The 18,753-nt window shown below is 42.9% G+C and overlaps 1 long non-coding RNA gene across 1 annotated transcript in view; it reads right to left on the bottom strand.

Annotated features, from left to right (window-relative positions):
• The window catches only part of LOC141981459 (uncharacterized), a 209,503-nt gene that overhangs the window by 119,771 nt on the left and 70,979 nt on the right, over positions 1 to 18,753 (bottom strand). The window contains exons 3-4 of the long non-coding RNA XR_012637784.1: positions 16,165 to 16,257; positions 14,274 to 14,403 (exon numbers count right to left, since the gene is read on the bottom strand). This is a non-coding gene — a long non-coding RNA (uncharacterized LOC141981459). The remainder of the gene's footprint in view (positions 1 to 14,273; positions 14,404 to 16,164; positions 16,258 to 18,753) is intronic.

Genomic DNA, 18,753 nt, shown 5'->3' with positions numbered 1-18,753 from the left:
GCATTCTAGCCCAATTTATTGACACATATGTAATCAATCTGCCAGGGGGTGCTCCCCCGGCTCCGCCCCCACTCCACCCCTTCCCCCAAAGCCCCATCCCCACCCCGCCTCTTCCAGCCCCCATCCAGCCTCTTCCCACCCAGTTCCACTCCCTCCCCCTCAGTGCTTCATGATGCTGTAAATAGCTGATCTGTGGCAGGCGGTATGAATTGGGAGGGAGGGGGAGGAGCTCATTGGTGGGGCCTGCCAGCAGGCAGGAGGCCCTGAGGGGAGGGAAAGGGTCTGATGGGAGGCTGCCGGTGGGTGCTCAGCACCCACCATTTTTTCTCATGGGTGCTCCAGTCCCAGAGCACCCATGGAGTCGGCACCTACATATGTAATGACACACCAACACATTGTAGATCAGAAAAACAAAAATGCAGTTTATAACTCCCAGACACAGGGTAGATACACCTGTCACGGGGGTCAGGTCACGTGCAATCAGTAAGGGGTTATGGCTTAAGTGGTTAGAGTAAATACAGTTGTCCTAATCTATAAAGTGAAGCGGAATGGCCTGGTGGCCAGAGTCCTTGGGGCTGCCCTTGCTGTCAGGGCAGCGCAGCCCAGCAGCCAGAATCCTCGGGCAGCGCCCACACCCTGTGGTGTGTGTGGGGCAGGATAGGGGGACCTGGGCCCACCCTTCTCCACCAGGTCCCAACCTAGGGCCCCGTGAAACCGGTAGCCCATAGTTGGACTTGGATACTTATTTTAGAACTCGTGATCCCTGAGTGACTTCCTACCCTTGGTTCCTGCTCTGTCAGTTCTCCTGGGGGATGCCAGCCTCACAGCTTACTCTCCTCCTCTGGGGTCAGTGGGTGTTCTGCCGTTGATCTCACCAGTTCAGCCTCCACAGTCTGTAGCTCCAGCTACTCCTTGGCAGAGACCTGGAGCTCACATCTGTTCTCCTCCTCCACCAGCCCAAATTGAACTGGGCCACTCCCTTTTATATCCTGTCTCCAAGTTGAGCATGCCCAGCAGGGGAGAGGGTTCAAGGTCTCGTCAGCCCACAGTGTGTAGTTACCCCCAGCTGGGTCAGTGCCTGGTAGAGACACCCCATCACATTCCCATATGTAGCACACAGCTCTCAGAACTCCAGCAAATAGTTATGGGTGGGACTTGTGCCCCCAAGTCACTCACCCTCTGCCTTCAAGTTCTTGATTTTTCTCACCCTGTTTAGGAGGCTGTAAGTCTCTTCAACTCAGAAGTTCAAAGGAGCTACCTGAATATACAGCTAAGAATTTAATCCAGAATGCTTTAACTCTTCTCTAAACACAGCATATCTTTAGGAAAATATGTAGAGAGCCTTCCTCAAAACCATACCATTCCCAGTCATCTGGGGGTACTAGCACTGATCCAACTATAACTATTTTGCAATATAAAACGATATTTGAATTCAATGACCATCCCTCTTAAATATAATGGGCCACATTCTTGGCCCAAGCTCTGCACCATGATGAACTACCCTAAGAGGGTAGCTGGGGATTCCCTTTGCCTTGAAGCTGCCATACTTGGCTCTGCATCATATGCTCCCAGCCATCTGGTGTACTGTGGGGGTGTGGGGGCGGCATGGCAGGATATGCACCATTCTAGCTAGAACAATACTTGCATCCCAGGAACAGGAGGATGGGAGGATGGCAGAAAGCATGTCCATTTATGCCCTCCATTCCCCTCCTCAGATGTGCTCATCATGTCCTGTCCAGTTTGACAACATCTGTTATCACTTACATCTGAGATGGAAGGAAACTCTGCAGAAAGGGTTAACAGCCATTGTACATTCATCTAACCCAGTATTAAGATAAGTAATAAGTCATACAAATGTATGTATGCCGACCCCAAATAGGGAATTGGCAAGAAAGAAGAAGTCTAATCACCGTGAAGTAAAGATGCTGGGTAGGGGTTGATTCTGAGAGGTGTGGAGGATTTGGAACTCCTACTGGAGTGGTCTTCTGATTAAAACTCCATTAATAGTTGTGGATGTTCAGCACATCCCAAGATTAGGCCATAAATCAGACAAATTTTTTTCTTGCAGTTGAAAACAGAACTATAATGCCCTCTGTCTAGACAGAGGGAAAAATAACAATATGCTGTCAGTTAAACCACTGTTTTGTATTGTTCAAACATGTTCTTAATTAATATTAGTTCTCTTGTGCTCAGTTGTCTTCAGAAAAGTTATAGTTCATTTCCAAACATTATTAAAGGGTTATAACAGTCCACACAGCAGCCTTACACAGTGATTTTCTGAATATTTGTCATGTGGGATCTAGGTTTAGATATTAGGAATCCTATACCTCTTGCTAGTGCATAGCAGCCCTTCAAGTCTGTTGATTAGTAGGAGGTAAACTTAGCTCACGGAGACAGTGTGACTGAGTCTTAATGTCTCATCTCTGAAAATGTAGTGAGTCATAGGAATTCACTATTGCGTGAATAGTTGGTATGATAAGGAAAAAGTGTCTCAAAGTACACCGCTTCCTCACTATAAAACTGCTATAAAATAGGATTACAGTATTTCATCCAGGTCTTGAATATAATTCAAATGGGATATAATTATTAACATAATTATCAAATAAACCTACAAATTGTATCATGTACAGCTTCTGGATCCCAAAAACAACCTTACTGAGAGGTTCAGTATGCATACATGGAGAAACCTGACATACTGAACGCTGGATTAGAGGATATTCCATGTATACTAATATCTTCTATAACATGTACATTTTGAAAGTATCATTTACACCATATCAAGTGCAAGGAGTTTTACTTTCTTCAGCATCAAAGAGTAAAAATATCTTCTTTCTCAATGGAATTGTCTTACAGCAGTATATGGACACTTTAGCAGGTTAAGTGATTATATACTGGTACCATTACAATGTCAGTGCCAAACACTGGCAAAAGAGTAGGTCCTACTATGAAGAAAGAAAATACCAATGTTCAGATTTAAGTCTCTCAATCTGTTTTAACTCACCATGTTGTATGGTTATTCTAACAGTTATGATACATACTGTAGATCCACTCATTGGGCTTCATTATGCCTGGGGAATGACACTTCACCTGGCATAATCAAGGGCAAAAGGTGGAAAGCTCAGTAGCGGGAAATCTGGGAAGCTACTCTTTGTCCCAACAGCCCACATAAAGCCCTGCATTGCTAATGCTGACTGGCCATTTCCTAGCAGATCAGAGGTGTTCAGTTTGTAGACTGAAGTGCCACTGGGAGTGACTAGCTTCCGCTGCCTGAGACCCTAGCAATGTAAAGACACACGAACATAATGTAAAGGTTCAATGACAACATTTGGCTTGATTTGAATTAGAGCTAAACTTCTGCCTCCCCTATTGACTCAGTCAGGTTTGTGGGTGCTCAGAAAGTCAAGCCATTTTAACTCTAAATTTCATTGCTTGTGTCATTTTGTTATCTCCATAATGTTACTGACATTTCTATAAGAATGTTTTGCTCTTGGCAAAATGACCTACTTACAAAGTGCTTTCACAGTTGATGTTCTTTTGGCTTCTCTTTCATTTAATTGTGTTAGTTTTTTTTAAAAAAATTATATGAATAGTTTGTCATCATGTAGACAAGTCATATTTAATCATGATTCTGCAAGGGAGTTCACTTAAATGGGAATTAACTTTTTTTGAGTAGTGGTATATTTTATTTTATTTGACAGTTGCTGTCAGAAAACAATTAATTTATTATATAGAGGTACCGCTTTTTTGTGTTTTTAACGCTTTCACGTTGTAAGCTTAAGGTTTTAGAAGCCTTGGTTGACAAGTGACATTTCTCACTTTTTTTTTCATGCTCAACTTGCAATTTATCAGGTTCTTTTCACTATTTTGTTATAGCTGTAAATTGAAAATTATAAGTAAAAATTAAATAGAAAAAAGACAGATACAGTGCAGATATATACAAATGTACCTATAAAACCTGGATTAATTATAATAGTTCTATGACTGATTGTTGTGTTGAATTGGCTGGTAATTAACCAAGTCATACAACATTTATCTCATAAAACACAGAAACAAAATCAAATATTACTGATGTGACAGGGGAAATATTAGGAACATTCCCAAACAACATATGTATGAGGGGAAAAGATTACTAGATTAATAGATTTGAGACCAGAAGATCATCTAGTCTGATCTCTTGTATAATTACATCATTTCAAAACAGCCACAAGCCTACCGTTACCTTTTACCAAGAAAAGACCAACTACTCAATCACTAGATAAATATAAATTCTCCTTGAATTCTGGGCATCGGAAAACTGTCCTGACATCCTTCTATGTGTTTCATCTATGCACGTCTTATTAAAAAAATATTACAGTTGCCCCAAAATATGAAGTCTGTTGAGTTTTACAAATGATGCTCTCTCAGATTTGGTATTTTCCACTGCATGCATCCGATGAAGTGAGCTGTAGCTCACGAAAGCTTATGCTCAAATAAATTTGTTAGTCTCCAAGGTGCCACAAGTACTCCTTTTCTTTTTTCAGATTTGGTGGTTTCTAACCTTCCATTGCTCCACTGTGTTACATCTGAGCCAGCACACTTCCTCCACAGAATGAGCATCTTTGCAGCTATTGTAACACTCAGAACCCACCTTCTTTCAGGATTTATTTAATCCCTCTGACTGGTATCATGACATGTTATTTACCCCTTCTCATAATACAAGAACAAGGGGCCATCAAATGAAATTAATACGTAGCAGGTTTAAAACAAACATGGTGTCCCTAGCCTCTGTTTGCCAGAAGCTGGGACTGGGTGACAGGGCATGGATCACTTGATGATAACCTGTCTGTTCATTCCCTTTGGGGCACCAGCCATTGGCCACTGTCAGAGGACAGGATACTGGGCTTGATGAACCTTTGGTCTGACCCAGTATGGCCGTTCTTATGTTCTTGGGTGACAGGGCATGGATCACTGACTCAAAGTTTATGTTGAAAATCATATTGCAGAGCTAGACTGATACTAATACCTTCCCTTTGAAAGCAATAACCATTAATCAAGCCCTTAGTATGGGTTAGCTAGTGTATTTCTAACAAACATTTAGAATAGGAACAACTATTATAGGCAGTTAAATGTAGGGTCCAGTACTGTATTATACTGTGTTTAAGGTCAAGTGAAATAAGAAAATCTAAGGATGTTATTTAAAAAAAAAATCACATTCCATTCAGGTGATGGGACTTCCTTCTGGATGTTTTCACTCCTTTGCTGAGATGTCTCTGGCTGATAAGCAATCTTTCGCTATTAGAGATAGGGGCAAAATTCAACCCTTGTGATGTTTCAAAATTCATCAGTCCCATTAGAGAAGAGGGAAAGTACCATAGGGTGAAATCCTGTTCCCACTGAAGTCAATGGCAAAACTCCCATTGACTTCAATGGGAACAGGATTTCATCCCAAGTCTTTTCATTGCTTCTTTCATTTAAGTTTTCCACACACATGTTTGCATCTTTATTATTCATTGATAATCTGTTGTGCACTGACAGTGTGTGTCCAGTGCTGGACATAATTAGTGTTAAAAAATTGAAGTAGACAAAACACTACAAGAAGATAGAGCACCTCATGAGCAGAGCATTATTTTTTAAGTATCTTCACTCCTTTATCTAGCCACTTGAGCCATATAAAGTTAAGTTTCCCTATCTTATGTGCTTAATATAACTATAAGGGGTCTAGTATATGCCAGTATGGATGTACTTTTAACATTTTTGATATTACCCTCCACATGACCTGATTGTTCCATAGCAGAGGATTAGTCTCATCTTTACTATTAAAAAAAGTTAAAATGGAATTTAATGGAGTAGGTGCTGCATCACTTGCTTTGGTCTTTGCCCTGTTATACCTCCTCATTTTATCTTGTCCACTCAGCATTAACACACGCTGCCTAATAGGGAACACAATTCTATGAAGACATAAATCAGGTTGACTGACTCTTGGACTTGTCTATTGGAGCCTTGATTTTTTGTATTGAAAATACAGCTCTCTTTAGATATTTTGTCTAATTCCTTTACCAAAATCACTTTGAAGGGTCTCTAGGCCCTGGTCTACACAAGGAGTTGAGGTCGAATTTAGCAGCGTTGAATTGATTTAACCCTGCACCCGTCCACACGACGAAGCCCTTTTTTTCAACTTAAAGGGCTCTTAAAATCGATTTCCTTACCCCACCCCCGACAAGGGGATTAGCGCTTAAATCGGCCTTGCCGGGTTGAATTTGGGGTACTGTGGACGCAATTAGACGGTATTGGCCTCCGGGAGCTATCCCAGAGTGCTCCATTGTGAATGCTCTGGACAGCACTCTCAACTCAGATGCACTGGCCAGGTAGACAGGAAAAGGCCCACAAACTTTTGAATTTCAATTTCCTGTTTGCACGGTCACCTGCAGCTTGCCATGCTGGCCAGAGCTCATCAGCAGAGGTGACCATGCAGAGCTCATCAGCAGAGGTGACCATGATGGAGTCCCAGAATCGCAAAAGAGCTCCAGCATGGACCGAACGGGAGGTACGGGATCTGATCGCTGTATGGGGAGAGGAATCCATGCTATCAGAACTCCGTTCCAATTTTCGAGATGCCAAAACATTTGTCAAAATCTCCCAGGGCATGAAGGACAGAGGCCATAACAGGGACCCGAAGCAATGCCGTGTGAAACTTAAGGAGCTGAGGCAAGCCTACCAGAAAACCAGAGAGGCAAACGGCCGCTCCAGGTCAGAGCCCCAAACATGCCGCTTCTATGATGAGCTGCATGCCATTTTAGGGGGTTCAGACACCACTACCCCAGCCGTGTTGTTTGCCTCCTTCAATGGAGATGGAGGCAACACAGAAGCAGGTTTTGGGGACGAGGAAGATGATGATGATGAAGTTGTAGATAGCTCACAGCAAGCAAGCAGAGAAACTGTTTTCCCGACAGCCAGGAACTATTTCTCACCCTGGACCTGGAGCCAGTACCCTCCGAACCCACCCAAGGCTGCCTCCCAGACCCGCCAAGAGGAGAAGGGACCTCTGGTGAGTGTACCTTTTAAAATACTATACATGGTTTAAAAGCAAGCATGTTTAATGATTAATTTGCCCTGGCTTTGGGGGCTCTCCTGGATGTACTCCCAAAGCCTTTGCAAAAGGTTTCTGGGGAGGGCAGCCTTATTCCGTCCACCATGGTAGGACACTTTACCACACCAGGCCAGTAGCACGTACTCGGGAATCATTGTAGAACAAAGCATTGCAGTGTATGTTTTTGCTGTCATTCAAACAACATCCATTCTTTATCTCTCTGTGTTATCCTCAGGAGAGTGATATCATTCATGGTCACCTGGTTGAAACAGGGTGCTTTTCTTAAGGGGACAGTCAGAGGTGCCCCTTCCTGCTGGGCTGTTTGCCTGTGGCTGAACAGAAATGTTCCCCGCTGTTAGCCATGGGGAGGGGTGAGGGGCTAGCCACGTGGTGGGGGGAGGAAAAATGCGACCTTGGAACGAAAACACATATGCTGTGTATGTAATGTTAACAGCAAGGTTTACTGTGAAAGAGTGTACCCATTGTTCTATAAAATGTGTCTTTTTAAATACCACTGTCCCTTTTTTTTCCTCCACCAACTGCATGTGTTTCAAGGATCACAGGATCTTCTCCTTCCCAGAGGCTAGTGAAGATTAGAAGGCAAAAAAAACGCACTCATGGTGAAATGTTCTCTGACCTCATGCTGTCCTCCCACACTGACAGAGCACAGATGAATGCGTGGAGGCAGACAATGTCAGAGTGCAGGAAAGCACAAAATGACTGGGAGGAGAGGTGGCGGGCTGAAGAGAGGGCTGAAGCTGAAAGGTGGCGGCAGCGTGATGAGAGGAGGTGGGATTCAATGCTGAGGCTACTGGAGGATCAAACCAATATGCTCCAGCGTATGGCTGAGCTGCAGGAAAGGCAGCAGGAGCACAGACCGCCGCTACAGCCCCTGTGTAACCAACTGCCCTCCTCCCCAATTTCCATAGCCTCCTCACCCAGACGCCCAAGAACGCGGTGTGGGGGGCCTCCGGCCACCCAGCCACTCCACCCAGCCACTCCACCCCAGAGGATTGCCCAAGCAACAGAAGGCTGGCATTCGATAAGTTTTAAAGTTTTAAACTTTTAAAGTGCTGTGTGGCCTTGTCCTTCCCTCCTCCACCACCCCTCCTGATGCTTCTCTCCTCCACCACCCTTCCTGGGCTATCTTGGTAGTTATCCCCCTATTTGTGTGATGAATTAATAAAGAATGCATGAATGTGAAGCAACAATGACTTTATTGCCTCTGCAAGCGGTGATCGAAGGGAGGAGGGGAGGTTGGTTAGCTTACAGGGAAGTAGAATGAACCAAGCGGCAGGGGGTTTCATCAAGGAGAAACAAACAGAACTTTCACACCGTAGCCTGGCCAGTCATTAAACTGGTTTTCAAAGCTTCTCTGATGCACACCGCGCCCTCCTGTGCTCTTCTAACCGCCCTGGTGTCTGGCTGTGCGTAACCAGCAGCCAGGTGATTTGCCTCAACCTCACACCGCACAATAAACGTCTTCCCCTTACTCTCACAGATATTGTGGAGCGCACAGCAAGCAGTAATAACAGTGGGAATATTGGTTTCGCTGAGGTCTAACCGAGTCAGTAAACTGCGCCAGTGCACTTTTAAACGTCCAAATGCACATTCTACCACCATTCTGCACTTGCTCAGCCTGTAGCTGAACAGCTCCTGACTACTGTCCAGGCTGCCTGTGTACGGCTTCATGAGCCGTGGCATTAAGGGGTAGGCTGGGGCCCCAAGGATAACTATAGGCATTTCAACGTCCCCAATGGTTATTTTCTGGTCTGGGAATAAAGTCCCGTACTGCAGCTTTTGAAACAGACCAGAGTTCCTGAAGATACGAGCGTCACGTACCTTTCCCGGCCATCCCACGTTGATGTTGGTGAAATGTCCCTTGTGATCCACCAGTGCTTGCAGCACTATTGAAAAGCACCCCTTGCGGTTTATGTACTCGCCAGCTTGGTGCTCCAGTGCCAAGATAGGGATATGGGTTCCGTCTATGGCCCCACCACAGTTAGGGAATCCCATTGCAGCAAAACCATCCACTATGACCTGCACATTTCCCAGGGTCACTACCCTTGATATCAGCAGATCTTTGATTGCGTTGGCTACTTGCATCACAGCAGCCCCCACTGTAGATTTTCCCACTCCAAATTGATTCCCGACTGACCGGTAGCTGTCTGGCAAGCTTCCACAGTGCTATTGCCACTCACTTCTCAACTGTGAGGGCTGCTCTCATCTTGGTATTATTGCACCTCAGGGCAGGGGAAAGCAAGTCACAAAGTTCCAGGAAAGTGCCCTTATGCATGCGAAAGTTTCGCAGCCACTGGGAATCGTCCCAGACCTGCAACACTATGAGATCCCACCAGTCTGTGCTTGTTTCCCGAGCCCAGAATCAGCGTTCCACCACATGAACCTGCCCCATTAGCACCATGATGCCCATATTGCCAGGGCCCATGCTTTGAGAGAAGTCTGTGTCCATGTCCTCATCACTCTCGTCACTGCGCTGAGGTCGCCTACTCGCTTTGCCAGGTTCTGGTGCTGCATATACTGCTGGATAATGCGTGTGGTGTTTAATGTGCTCCTAATTGCCAAAGTGATCTGAGCAGGCTCCATGATTGCCATGGTATGGCGTCTGCACAGAAAAAAGGCGCGGAACGATTGTCTGCCATTGCCCTGACGCAGGGAGGGGTGACTGACGACATGGCTTACAGGGTTGGCTTACAGGGAATTAAAATCAAAAAGGGAGTGGCTTTGCAAGAAACTGAATGGCCCCCTCAAGGATTGAACTCAAAACCTCAAGGATAGAACTCAAAATTGGGTTTAGCAGGCCGTTGATTTCACGGAGGGAGGAAGGAGAAAATGAATACAAAACAAATCTGGTCTATTTCTTGCTTTGAGCCACTTCATCTATCTTTATACATCTTGCTGGCAGCAGACTGTGCAGTACGACTGCTAGCCATCGTCATCTCCTGGGTGCTCGGCAGAAGACAGCAGTGTGACTGCTGGCCATCATCTTCTGCTGGCTGCTTATTAAAAGACAGTGCACTGCCGGTAGGACTCAATCGCCACGAGACGAAACAAGGGAAATGACCTGGCTGAGTCACTCCCATGTTTGCCCAGGCACCCAGTTAAAAGAACACCCAGGACTACGTCGATGACAGCTACCAGTCATACTGCACTCTCTGCTGCCAAAAGGCAATAAACTGCTGCTGTGTAGCAATTCAGTACCACGTTTGCCAGCACCCAGGAGACATATGGTGACGGTTAGCTGAGCAGGCTCCATGCTTGCGGTGGTATGGCGTCTGCACAGGTAACTCAAGAAAAAAGGCACAAAACGATTGTCTGCCCTTGCTTTCACGGAGGGAGGGAGGGAACGGGGGCCTGACGATATGTACCCAGAACCACCCGCGACAATGTTTTAGCCCCATCAGGCACTGGGATTTCTACCCAGAATTCCAATGGGTGGCGGAGACTGTGGGAACTGTGGGATAGCCACCCACAGTGCAACGCTCCGGAAGTCGACGGTTGTCTCGGTACTGTGGACACGCTCCGCCGACTACATGCACTTAGAGCATTTGTGTGGGGACACACACAATCGACGGTATAAAAACGCTTTCTACAAAACCAACTTCTATAAATTCGACCTAATTTCATAGTGTAGACATACCCTAATAAGGACTGTTTTTCACCATGTCAGTGAGATGCAGAGTAGTCCACATATCCGGGTTCAATAGTTTGTACTATCACGGCACAATCAAAAATTCTAGAATGGGAATACATTGCTTAGGTAAAATCTGAAAAGTGGTAAAGTCTTACTTCACCTAACTGATCTTAAAAACAGAAAATAATGAAGATGAATCATCATGCTCAGCAGGTTAGACATTGATTTCTGGCTTCTGTAGGACAAGAGTTATTTCGTCAGTATAAATCTACAATTTCTGATATAACTGATTCATATTAACTCTTTGTATATCAGGTTACTCTAATTTTGATCGCCATAGGTTCCATCACGAACACAACAACAGACAGAAGACAACTCTGATGCATTTAATCCTAGACAGATTCAATTTCTCAGAGGATTGAGACACAAATATATCAGTCCACCAGTCTTGAATATACCAGTGATTCTGTGTAAAATAACATTATCCATACTTTAATTTTTTTTCCAAGTTTAAATGTAGGCAGTAACTGCAGAAGGGAGCCCACACCAATTCAGCAAAAACCTTCACTACATTCAGGGGGAAGGCAACATCTTGAAGACTGTAGAATAGCTTTATTGTTACTGTTTTAAAGGTTCCTTATAATATCTGCAAGTAGTCTATTTAAAAAAAAAAAGAAATGTAGACTGACTGGATGAAAGACAAGTCTCTCGACATATTGCTAATATCTTCTCAAGCATCTTGCAGAGTAGATCAGTAAGTGATGGAGAACCAGATTTTTTTTTTTCTGAACTGTAGAAATTTAAGCTGAATGCATGGTTTCTGGGAAACACCCTCTCTCTTTAAATGCATTAACATATTTAGTAGTAATTCTATTAATCATCTAATAACCTTATAAAATTTAGAGGACAAAACAGCAGGCCAGAGCTCTTACTCATTGGAATTCATATTATGGCATTTTTTCTTATTGTGATTATTCCATTAGAAGTACTTTATATTACTATAGGCCTCGGCAAATCCCTTAGAAATTTTAAACCACTGTTTTATGCATCTTTTTCTTCATAATATGCTTAAAATATATGGACTCCTTTTCCCACTCCGAATAACAGGATTATTATTTACCTGCCTTCTTCAACTTGTATCCTAATACATTTTCTCTCACTCCAAACTCAAGGCAGTTCTCTCTGACTTATTGGTGTACAACCAACTTTTCTACTCATTAGGGGCTAGATTGAGCTGTTAGACTCAGTCCTCAGTAGGGTGACCAGATGTCCCAATTTTATAGGGACAGTCCCGATTTGGGGGGCTTTTTCTTATATAGGCACCTATTGTGCCCCCAGCCCCTGTCCCGATTTTTTACACTTGCTATCTGGTCACCCTAGTCCTCAGTAAGGCGCAGTTCTGTGTCCCAGGAAGGAATTGCGACTGAGACATAATTCCGTTTTTCTCTTGCTTTGAGAGAGAAGGGTGCGTTGGGGGAAATGAGTTATTATAGACCTTAAAACAGTGCCATTTACTTCTTTCCCATGAGCCCAGTCAGCTACTTTAGCCAGTGAGTTGGCAGGACATAGCCAAGACTCTGCCAGCTCTCTAACCCCTTGCTTGCAGTGGGGAATGTCTGGAGGTCAAGGGTTGTGCTCTGCATGAGACCTGAAATGAAGATGGAATAAAGGACCTTAGTCCCCGCTCATCCAAGTAAGACAAAGACACAATCTAGCTCCACATTATTAAACTCGAATCTAAAATGAAACTCCAGTTTCTAGACAAAAGTAGTCCAAACATAAAACAGAAATTGTAGTATTTTCTTATATTAAAAACAGAAAATAATACAAAAACATCACATCAAATACCACTCCCCCCCACACACACACACAAAGCGGAGTGGTGAAGAAAGATCCATCCCTTTCAGTAACAGAATTGAAGTCTGATACTCAAACCTGTCATAACTGAAAGTCAGAGGTTTGGGACTCACCATGTTGTGCGTGGGAAGAAATTAGGAGAGCCCATGAATCTAGTTGTGAAACTGGGAAGAGTGTGGAAGACAATTATACAATGCTCTTGCTGACCTGTAAGGCTACTATCCATTCCTTCGTTAAATCTCTCCTCAAGATCCACTGAGTCCATGCAGGACCAACTACTAATGGATAGGTTGAGAGCAGGTATTAAGTACACTCAGTTAACGTGCATTTATTAAACAAAAAACTAAAACACTCCTGTGAATATAAAATTCACTGGCACAGAGTCCCACTGAAATCATTAAGTCTTGGAGCAGGCGGAGGGATGTTCTTGGGCAGATCTGATTGCAGGATCAGAGCCTATGAATGCAGGATCAGAGCCTATGTTTGTATTTCCCAACCCTTTTGGATCTTCCTTCTCCTCTTGGGTTGTGAGCTCTTTGAGGCAGGAACTGCATCTCCCTGTATGTGTGGGCAGTGCTTGTGGGCAATTTATTATCACAAATAATAAAACAGATTAGATACCGTATAGATACTAGTATCCAAGAGAATGGCACAGATTCCATGCAAGCCATGTTCCCATAATTTTTCATTTATACAGCAAACCAGAAGGCCCTTTCAATGTTGTGCAAATCATTGCTACCCAATCACTTTTTAGGCAGGAATTACCTTTGGCTAGAAAATTCTTCAAGTTTTTCAGGAAAGGTCAGTAGAGGTCGGGGGGGGAGACATATTCCTGACATGGCATCCTGCTGATCCACATAAACAGTCTAACACAGCAGTACAACATAGAAAAAAAAAGCTACTGACAGCACAAAGGTTATACCACAAATTAAGTTTTCACAACACACTGTATATCAAGGTCCAATGGAGGATAAATAAAAATATACCAAGATGATTCACCTCCCTTAGTCAGGAGGAGCAAGGGCAATTCCCCTAAGTGGTTCAGCACAGGATCCTACCTACATTCTGAAAGGATGGATCAGACTTTTGTTTATACCCTATATAGCCTATGAGTCATAAAAATTACATAGCAGTTTCTAAAATATCATTTTCACGCTGCAGATAAAATGAACAAGAAATGTACTCTTTGTGAACAATCAATAGAGATCTTTCTTAACGAACATATACAAGACAGAAGAGGGCTGGAAAGTTTGAGATATAGCACCACGGGGATACACTTTTTGTTAATTTGTTAGTCTCTAAGGTGCCACAAGTACTCCTTTTCTTTTTGTGATGCATCCTATGAAGTGAGCTGTAGCTCACAAAAGCTTATGCTCAAATAAATTGGTTAGTCTCTAAGGTGCCACAAGTACTCCTTTTCTTTTTGCGAATACAGACTAACACGGCTGCTACTCTGAAACCTGACCTTCAAAAGTGTGTTCCCAGCTGATGTTCCTTTATTTTCTGCTTTATGGGGTTTGTTTGGGGGGGCAGGGGGTTGGATGATTAGGATAAAACTGAATCCTGTAGCAAAATATCCACAGAATTACTAAATATCTTCTTCAAGGTACTGGGAGAGGAGCAAGTAATTGATCGTGGGAATGCGCCATCTCCTCCAGAATAAGAAGGGAAAGCGTAACAGGACAAGTTAACACTTACCAGATGGAAGAAAGAGAGATACGGCAAGCAGTAGCTGCCAGTTACAAAATGGACACTTCGGAACTGCAGCAGCTTTGTTCTTCCAAATTTAAAGGGCCAGTCCCAGGAAGACCTGCTGGGCATAATGATTCTACAAAAAGTAGGGATAGGTAGTGGGAACCTACTCATCACCAAGGAAAGTGCTTCTGGAGAAGGGGCTAGTTCTGTGTGTTATATACCACCACTATATCACACAATAAAGTCTTGTATTAGTCACATGACCCTGCGATTTCCTGGCTAGAAACAGTCAGCTAGATTTAAAACACAAGAAGCCAGATTAGAGCGTCTGAAGTCAATTATTTAGAAATCTCTGTGTACCATTAATACTCAGATTATTTGGAATAAATATTATCCTACATACATACTTACATAAAACCTAGTTCATTTTTGAGAAATGTTATTGTTTTTATTTCCACAAATAACAGTTTAATGTAAACTACAAAGACTTTTGCTTCTCTTTCAAACATCCTCTTCCCCATATGCTTAAATGTTTGGTTTATCAGAGTGATAACGTCCAGCCTTTTGTTAATTTGCTCATTCCTGTAAGCCACCATGGCCAAAATCTTTAGGCTTGGGAGCCTCAAGCTAGAGGTCTAAACCCATATATAGGTACCTAAACAAATGTGCTCTAATTTTCAGAATAGTTGAGCACCCACCAATCACCTTGAAGTCAATGGGAGCTTCAGGTACTCAGCAACATTGAAAATCAGGACACTTACTTTAACTTTTAGAAATGGGATTTGATATTTTTACATTAGAATACCCAAGTTAAGGTGTTTAGGTGCCTCGCTTCTGTTGAAATCAATGGGAGTTAGACAACTTAATACCTATGAGGAGCTGGGTCCAAGTCATTAAGGGCTAGATCCACAAAGGGATTTCAGTGCCTAAGAGCTTCTTTAGGCACCTATGTCCAACATTTAGATTCTTAAACCCCCCTGCTCAGCTGCCATCGAATCCTGGAGGTGCCAAGTTCTCTGGGTGACTATGTTTCTGCTGGGTCAAGTCCCTTAGGGATCTAAAAATCTGCTAGAAACCTCATTCCTGATACCCAACTCATGCCTAAGTGCCAGCAAAATCCTTACAGTAGGGGTTGCCTCACCTGCCTCATCTGAAAGGCCTGATCCTACATGCATGCTCTGAGCATGCCTCGTGAACCTGGTCTCACACAGAACACAGGTGTAGTGCTATCACTTGTACTCAGTCACTCAGGAGGTGAAAGACCAAGGTTCAAATCCACCCTGTATAGAACAAGGATTTGTTCGCTGCTGTCCCATCTTTGAGAGGCATGCCTAACTGCGGGGATGGGGCACTCTCAATTGCTCCTGTTGAAGCTGTTTAACATTGTATGAAATACATAATAGTCATTAAGCCACACACACAAAAAAGCATGGGACTGACTCCATAGCCCAGTGGGTAGGGCACTCACCTGGGTGAGGGGAGACCTAAGTCCCACTTCCAATGACTATTTAATGACTAGGGCCAGAACCTCAAAGGTATTAAACTGTCTAACCCTTGTAGAAATGTATGGGAATTAGGAGCATAAAAACCTTTGTGGATATGGGCCTTGGTGTCCAGTTCAGGGCTATGGCTTCCACTAGGTGGCGGGGCATCTAAACATTAGGTGTTGCGATGCTGAGCCTAAATCCCCTTTGTGGGTCTAACCCTAAGTCCCTATACACCTTGAATGTGTGTAGATGCCACAGATATGCAACATTTGATGGTGAAGCCTAGACATTAAGTAATGAAAGGGCGTATTATGTCATCTAATCCTATTCTCTTTTAGTACAGGATTGTTCTCTATTTTTTTTTCTAGTGAAATTCAGTGGTCTATTTCTAGCAAGGGGAAACTTACCAGGAAGAATACACGGTTTCAGTTTTCCAGATTTGGCTTTAAATCTAATGTAGGATGCAGAAACTTCTATTGTTTTGATGCTGACCAATCAACCTGAAAAAGCACAAAGAAGTAGAAAAGCAAATGAATAGCAAAATACACTGGAATAATGGTGCACCATCAACACACTTCAGCAGCAGCATATCACCCAGAGTACAGAAAGCAGGATGACCAGGAGATGATGTGGGAATCTCTTAAGGAAGCGATAGGATAGAAAAGTGAAGGATCTGAGAGGGAAGGTGCCTCAGAAGGAGTGAGGAAATTCAAGGATGCTCTAGGGAGAGGTATGGTCTCACTGGCAGTAAGGATGATGCACTCTAAGGACTTTTAGGGAGAGGAATGAGAGTCTGAGATGAGAGTCTGAATGTTAAGAAATCACAACACTGCAGATGGGAGTGTGCTTCTTAGTGCCGATAGACAGATGCTCATTAGCTATGCTCTAGCTAGTGTGCTAAAGATAGCAACGTGGCTCAGTAGCTGCCCAAGTGTATATCCAGGGGGTCAGGTACTTCAATGTCTAGCCAAAGCTGCCACAGAGGTCATAATGCTATTTTTTAGCATGCTCCCTAGAGCAGAGCTAGCCCATGCCCATCTACGCATGCTGGGAAGCATGCTCCCAACTGCAGACATACCCCCAGAGGTAGCAAAAGAGTATAGCACCATAAACCACACCATGTGTTCCTTGTTTTAAATGCACTGAATGCATATGATGAAGTGAGCTGTAGCTCACGAAAGCTTATGCTCAAATAAATTTGTTAGTCTCTAAGGTGCCACAAGTCCTCCTGTTCTTTTTGTTTTAAATAGATTCTTTCATGTAATTATAGAATAAGTTCTCCAGAACTGGACAAAGCATTTAAAGTTCTGATAGTCAACAAAACAGGCATTTCAATATTTTATCATGATTTCTTACAGCACCTAAAAGTGTGCAACATGCCTTATAATACAGATAGAAAGTAGAACTGTTCAAAAAATGCACACTGTTTTTTTGGAAAATGTGTTCAAGAAATGTTCATGGAACTTTTGTTGAATCATTGACTTGTTTGAAAACTTTTGACCATTCAATAAGCTAGTTGAAAAGCAGAAAAAAAAAGTTTCCAAACATTTTTTGTCAAAATGTTGAGAAATTTCAAACAGCTCTAATAAAAAGACAAGATCTCTGTCCCGTGGCCTAAAACTTGCCGATGGAGCCATATAGACCCTACAATCTGTGTAGAGCCCACTGAGTTCAAAGGTACGAGGAGCTAATTACAGACATGATGTAACAAGAAGGTAATCATTGTTCAATGTGTGGCCCTTGGCCTATTTATTGTACTCCAGTCACACCCTGCTATGAAGACAGATTTATTAATTTCCTCATGGATTTTTCTATTGATCTTATCACTACAATATCTGAATACTACACAAACATTATTTTATCTTCACAACACCCTTTTGAGGTGAGGGGGTGATATTAACCTGTTATTTAAAATTGAGAGCTCAGGCAAACAGAGATTAAGATCAAAAGGATCCTTTACATTTATGTACCCAATCTGAGACTCTTTAGGACCTGATTTGTCAGCACATTTATAATTATATAGCATTTTTTATGTTCAAGCACAGCTCACATTGACTTCAGTTGCAGCTGGGAGTGCTCAACACTGCTGCAGATCAGTCTACATGGTATCAAGTTGAGCACCAAGAAAACAAGGAATACAGAATAAGTGACCCAAAAGTTGGATTGAAGTCACTTGCCTATCATCACATAGGAACTCTATGGCAGAGGTATAGAGGCAGGGGTAGACTCCAGTTCTCCAGGGCAGATTTCAAATATCTTAGCCATGAAGCCCTCCTTTCTCTTCCAGAAATCCCCAGTCCCCTACCTCATTCACTTCAGACCTTCTAACTTCTGCAACAAATGAAGGAGGGGTCTTACAGAAAACAGCCTCCTTACTTCACCTGATTCATCCCCAAAGCAGGTCCATCCTTTGCACTCAATGAAGGAGGGATCACGTGGAAAAAATAGTATGTGATCATGTAAGTAAAAACTGTATCATGATGCATACACTTACAGGGAGAGAATTCAGCTTGCACAGGCAAACTTAATTCTGGCACTTCCTAATTTTTAACTACTTGACTTTGCAACCTTAATATAATTTTGTGTGTGTGTGTGTATATATATATATATATATATATATATATATATATATATATATATGGTCTTGTGCAGAGCATGGTTTGGGGAATTGTACTCAGTATGTTTACATAATAAGACTTCATGCCACTTCTGTATGCTTTCCAGTTTGTTGGTTATGGTTTCCTTGCAAGCTAATGATGACAGAAATTCTGTATATCTATTTGTTAGCCTTGTTACTCAATGGGTCTTGAAACATAGAAAATGCATTAGTATTTGCAGAAAAAAAAGCTTGCTTCTTGGAGACCTTAAACTGAGATTTTCCCTCCCCAATCTCAGAAGAAAAAACTCTGATGAGAAAAAAAATGACCTTTCATAATTCAAGCAAGGTTTAAATTCGATAGTTGCTTCTTTTAATATTAGAAAGGTCAAAGGAGTCT

This window comes from Natator depressus, chromosome 2 (genome assembly GCF_965152275.1).
Source record: "Natator depressus isolate rNatDep1 chromosome 2, rNatDep2.hap1, whole genome shotgun sequence".
Taxonomy (NCBI): Eukaryota; Metazoa; Chordata; order Testudines; family Cheloniidae; genus Natator; species Natator depressus.
Note: the sequence above shows the minus strand (reverse complement) of the source record. Positions and strands in the feature narration are given on the sequence as shown.